The 6000-nt window shown below is 44.7% G+C and overlaps 2 protein-coding genes across 3 annotated transcripts in view; both read left to right on the forward strand.

The window, feature by feature from the left end:
* Positions 1–6000, forward strand: part of LOC308469939 (uncharacterized protein) — an 80299-nt gene that overhangs the window by 29233 nt on the left and 45066 nt on the right. The gene's annotated exons all lie outside the window — the stretch shown is intronic.
* The window catches only part of LOC308469536 (uncharacterized protein), a 12852-nt gene continuing 10251 nt past the window's right edge, over positions 3400–6000 (forward strand). For both annotated transcript variants that reach the window (XM_080992130.1, XM_080992131.1), the window contains exon 1: positions 3400–3536. The gene's annotated coding sequence lies outside the window, so the exon portion shown is untranslated. The remainder of the gene's footprint in view (positions 3537–6000) is intronic.

The raw sequence follows: 6000 nt of genomic DNA on the forward strand, positions 1-6000 counted from the left end.
CATTATTGGCAATACATTCACTTTTATCACAGAGACCCTTCCCACAACGATAAGTTTTTCTTTCCCCATATCTCCATATCCATTTTAACATCATTCCAGACCTTTAAATAGTTCTATCTAAAAATATTTATGTTTCTAGTTGTTAACCAAACCCCTAGATGTTTCACTTTCTTTTCTATTACCAGGTCTGTTTTTGACTTAAATTCATTTTTCTTTTGTTCTGACATATTCTTTAGTAATATATTTGTTTTTATTCAACTTTTTTATTCATTTTTCTTTTGTTCTGACATATTCTTTAGTAATATATTTGTTTTTATTCAACTTTTTTATTCAATTTTTATGCTACTTGCCCAAAATTATCATTTCCCCCCCAGCACCCTTGGAATATTTTCCAGGGGTTCTTCCACAGTTCTTCCACAGGTCGTCCGCAAATGCTTTCAATTTATATGATTTGCACCCTACTGGAATTCCTTTTATATTTTCATCCATCCTTATGCTACTTACATTTTCTAAACTAAACCGCCCAGCTTTCCACAAGGAGGTCAAGGTGGCTGACGGTGGTCCCCCACCCACACCTCTTCAATTTTACCCTCACAACATTATTGTGAGGTAGGTTAGGGGGGGAGAGACTGTGAATTGTCCATTATCACACAGGGGAGAAACCCTAAGAATGCCTGGAGTGCGGGAAGAGCTTCAACTGGAAGAAATGTCTTCATTCTCATCAGAGAATCCACACAGGGGAGAAACCCTATAAGTGCCTGGAGTGTGGGAAATGCTTCACTCAGAGCGCAAACCATCAATCCATTTTGCATTACTTTCTTTTTTTTTTCATAGATTTTTATTGGTTTTACACCATTTTTTAAGACAATACAAACAAACAAATAAACAAAGAAAAAAATAGAACACAAAACACAAATTAACACGAATAATTCCATCTCCTTTTTTTCCATAAACCTAACTTCTCCGACTCCCCCAAACCTCCCCTTTCTACATCCTAATTTTCAAATTTATTCCAGCAAATCCTCAATTTAATTTTAAATGATTTCTCCCTTCTTACTCTTTAACTTAATCTTATGTCACTGTAATCTCCTTTTCTTACTTGAACCTCAACATTTTAACATTCATTAATTTTATAGTATTTCTTTAAATACACTTTAAATTTCTTCCAATCCTCCTCCGCCGTCTCTTTCCCCTGTTCACGGATTCTGTCAGTCATTTCTGCCAGCGTCATATAGTCTATCACCTTCATCTGCCATTCTTCCAGAGTGGGTAAATCTTGAATCTTCCAGTACTTTGCAATGAGTCATTTTGCATTACTTTCTATGGGAAAGTGTGCCTTGCTTATGGAATGCTTTTGTTTTGTTTTCTTAATTTTTATTGGAATTTTATTTACAATATAACACAAACTCCCTACTCCCCAATACACAAATCCACCCTCATTAAACGTGAACATAACATACAGTGAACATAACATACAACAATGTTGTTGTTGTTTAGTTGCTTAGTCGTGTCTGACTCTTCGTGACCCCATGGACCAGAGCACGCCAGGCACACCTGTCTTCCACTGCCTCCCGCAGTTTGGTCAGACTCATGCTTGTGCCCTCCATCTTTCCCAACATCAGGGTCTTTTCCAGGGAGTCTTCTCTTCTCATGAGGTGGCCAAATATTGGAGTCTCAGCTTCACGATCTGTCCTTCCAGTGAGCACTCAGGGCTGATTTCCTTCAGAATGGAGAGGTTTGATCTTCTTGCAGTCCATGGGACTCTCAAGTGTCTCCTCCAGCACCAGAATTCAAAAGCATCACTTCTTCGGCGATCAGCCTTCTTTATGGTCCAGCTCTCACTTCCATACATCACTACTGGGAAAACCGTAGCTTTAACTGTACGGACCTTTGTTGGCAAGGTGATGTCTCTGCTTTTTAAGATGCTGTCTAGGTTTGTCATTGCTTTTCTCCCAAGAAGCAGGCATCTTTTAATTTCGTGGATGCTGTCACCATCTGCAGTGATCATGGAGCACATAGAACAATACAAAAAACCAAATAAAAGACTTCCTTTATCCTGTATCTGGCCTCCTTATTTACTACTTATAAAATGTTTCTTTTATGAATAATTATCAAGATTTTTCTAATTATAACTTAGGCTTTGGTTTCGGAACAGACTTCCAGAACGAATTAAGTTTGAGAACCAAGGTACCACTGTATTATGTTTTTATATATGTTGGAAGCCACCCAAAGTGACTGGGGCAATCCAGATAGTGCAGGTACTAACAACAACAGGATATCCGTGTGATTTGGGGAGGATGCTCTGAATTAAGGGCTTCCAAGTTGCAACTCCCTTGGATAAATCTTAAGTGGTGGAAGGGATCCCGGGGGTCATCTAGTCCAACCCCCTGCAAGGCAGCAATGGCAACTCAATTTGAGATGCCCATCCAGCCTCTGTTTTGACCTTCCAGGGAGGAGAGTCCACAAGCTCCCAAGGGAGAGGAAATGGGGCAGCTCAGCTTTGGAAAAACACGGGTTGCAACACAGCAAAACCGTAACACGGGACCGCCTCTCCTGGTATGCCCCACGGAGGACCTTAAGGTCCACAAATCACAACATTTTGGAGGTCCCAGGTCGCAAGGTGGTTAGATTGATCTCAACTAGAGCCAGGGCCTTTTCAGTACTGGCCCCAACTTGGTGGAGCGCTATGTTACGAGACCAGGGCCCTGCGGGACTTGACATCTTTCCGCAGGGCCTGCAAGACAGAGCTGTTCTGCCTGGCCTTTGGTTTGGTCTGACCCTTATGTTTCCCTCCCCTTATGGTCTTGATCTATCGGCTACTTTTAAAATGAGGCTTCATTTTAAATTGCATTTTAACCTGTATTTTAAATTGGTCCCCCCCCCCCCCAATTATGTTTTTACTGTGATTATATTGGTGTTGGCCGGGGAGGGCAGGGTATAAATAAAAGTTGTTGTTGTTGTTATTACATATAACCCCCCGCCCAGCAACAAAGGATCAAGAGCAGGGGTAGGCAACCTAAGCTCCGGGGGCCGGATGCGGCCCCATCGCCTTCTAAATCCGGCCTGCGGATGGTCTGGGAATCAGCGTGTTTTTACAGGAGTAGATTGTGTCTTTTTATTTCAAATGCATCTCTGGGTTATTTGTGGGGCATAGGAATTTGTTTATCCCCCACAAAAAAAAATATAGTCCAGCCCCCCACATGGTCTGAGGGACAGTGGACCGGCCCGCAGCTGAAAAAGGTTGCTGACCCCTGATCAAGAGGCTTCAAGAGGCTGCTGAACATCCTAAAGGGTTAAAATGAACTTGAGCTGGATTCCTAGAGAGGAAGGGGAAGTAGAGAGGATTCCTAGAGAGGAAGGGGAAGTGGAGAGGATTCCTAGAGAGGAAGGGGCAGTGGAGAGGATTCCTAGAGAGAAAGGGGAGGGTGGTCTCATACCGGAAGTGCATCTCCACCCCCCCACCAACCCACCTCTCCTGTAGGGAAGCTTCTTCTGTCTCCCCCAAGCGCTGCATCGGTGGCCCCTCCTGGGATCTGGTGAGCCGCCCCCCAATGTCTATTTGAAGGGTGGGGGTCCCTGGGCTGCAGAGGTTGGGTGCCTAGGAGGACCTGAAAGGGAGGGGTGAGGAGGGGGAGATTCCGGGATCCCAGGCTTTGAATGGGGAGAAAATGTGGGGTGGGGGGGGGTTAGGGGTAGCCGGCTGAGAGTGTTTAGGGAGCCAAACCCTGGCCCCACTTTGCCCCATAGCGAGGCAGCCTCTGCAGCAGATTCTTCTGGGATCTGCCCAACACAACACACAATAATAGTAATAGTAATAATAATAATAATAATAATAATAATAATAATTTATTATTTGTACCCCGCCCATCTGGCTGGGCTTCCCCAGCCACTCTGGGCGGCTTCCAACAAAGATTAAAAATACATTAAAATGTCACACGTAAAAACTTCCCTGAACACAAGCTTTTAGGGATCCAGGCTTCTTTCTCCCTCCTCTCTGAAAAGCCAACAAGAGGCCCCTTGGATGTTTCATGCCGTGGGGAGGTTTCAAGGTCTGCAGGGCTGGGGGGCTGGGAGAGAATCATCAGCTGCGCTTCTGTTAGGATTTGCACCGCCACCACAGTCAGGCACATACCCTTCAACATTTTTATTTTTACTTTTTAATATAATTTTTATGAAGTTTTCTGTTTTACAGCTTTGAATATTCATTTAGACAACCTTGAAATATCAGTGACTTCCCTTCTTCTCTTTCCATGGTTCATTTTGCATAGCATAAATCCCTGCATATTTTATATAAACTAAAGCATTCAGTATTCCATTATTATTTCCATCAAAACTTATTTACACTTTTGAATTCATCTTGATGCTGCCAATGTTTTCAAGTGTACACAATTCCCTCAATAAACATTTTCCAATCTTCTTTAAACAAATGTTCTTCTTGTTCTCTTATTCTGTAAATTAGATCTGCAAGCTGTGCATATTCCAACAGTTTAAGTTGCCATTCTTCTTTGGTTGGGACTTTGCTCGTATAATATTATCATAATCATCATCCTATGATTTATACCCCGCCCATCTGTCTGGTTTGCCCCAGCCATTCTGAGCAGCTTCCAACATATATAAAAACATAAAGCTAAAGGTAAAGGGACCCCTGACCATTAGGTCCAGTCGTGAGCGACTCTGGGGTTGTGGTGCTCATCTCGCTTTACTGGCCAAGGGAGCCGGCGTACAGCTTCTGGGTCATGTGGCCAGCATGACTAAGCCGCTTCTGGCGAACCAGAGCAGCACACGGGAACACCGTTTACCTTCCCTCCGGAGCGGTACCTATTTATCTACTTGCCCTTTGACGTGCTTTCGAACTGCTAGGTTGGCAGGAGCAGGGTTGCAGGGTTTTGAACCGCCCACCTTCTGATCAGCAAGTCCTAGGCTCTGTGGTTTAACACACAGCGCCACTCGCGTCCCTTAAAAAAAACATAATAAATTATTAAACATTTAAAAACTTCCCTGTACAGGTCTGGGGGGGGGGGAGTGACGGATAGCTACATACCTTCTAGCATTTCCCCGATGAAAATAGGGAGGTCCCAGGGAAAAGCGAGACATTCCAAAATCAAATCAGAACCCGGGATGGCTTCTGTAAATCCCTGGAAAATAGGGACACTTGGAGGGTCTGCAGGCACGGTGGACACTCGTGTGTGTTGGTGTGCGCTTTCAGACATGCAGCACATAACCCATGCAGGGGAATTTTTTTTTGTTTGTTCCGGAGTACAGAAGCACAGCTGAAAATGGGAAGCCATCAGGTACCAGTTGGAAGTAAACAGGCTTGTGTGCAAGTGGTTTATAGATTACGCAGTGAGGATTATAGAGAAGGGGGGGCGGAATAAGTGGAAGGCTGAGAGTCGTAAGGGATGGACTGGAGAGAGGGATGGATGTAGGATCCTCTGATTCCCAAGGGCATGGAAGGCTTTAATCCAGAGCCCTCACGCGACATAACTGTCCTCTAATCCCCAGTACGGTCGTACCTCGGAAGTCAAATGGAATCCGTTCCGGAAGTCCATCCGACTTCCAAAAAGTTTGGAAAACAAAGCGCTGCTTCTGATTGGCTGCAGGAAGCTCCTGCAGCCAATAACTTATATGAAACAAAGCAACATTCAACAATCCAACAGGATCTAATAGGAAGGTAAAGGTAAATGGACCCCTGACCATTAGGTCCAGTCGTGGCCGACTCTGGGGTTGCAGCGCTCATCTCGCTTTATTGGCCGAGGGAGCCAGCATACAGCTTCCGGGTCATGTGGCCAGCATGACTAAGCCGCTTCTGGCGAACCAGAGCAGTGCACGGAAATGCTGTTTACCTTCCCGCTGGAGCGGTACCTATTTATCTACTTGCACTTTGACGTGCTTTCGAACTGCTAGGTTGGCAGGAGCAGGGACCGAGCAACGGGAGCTCACCCCGTTGCGGGGATTCGAACCGCCAACCTTCTGATCGGCAAGTCCTAGGCTCTGTGGTTT

This window comes from Podarcis pityusensis, assembly GCF_964106645.2.
Source record: "Podarcis pityusensis genome assembly, chromosome: 2".
Classification (NCBI taxonomy): domain Eukaryota; kingdom Metazoa; phylum Chordata; class Lepidosauria; order Squamata; family Lacertidae; genus Podarcis; species Podarcis pityusensis.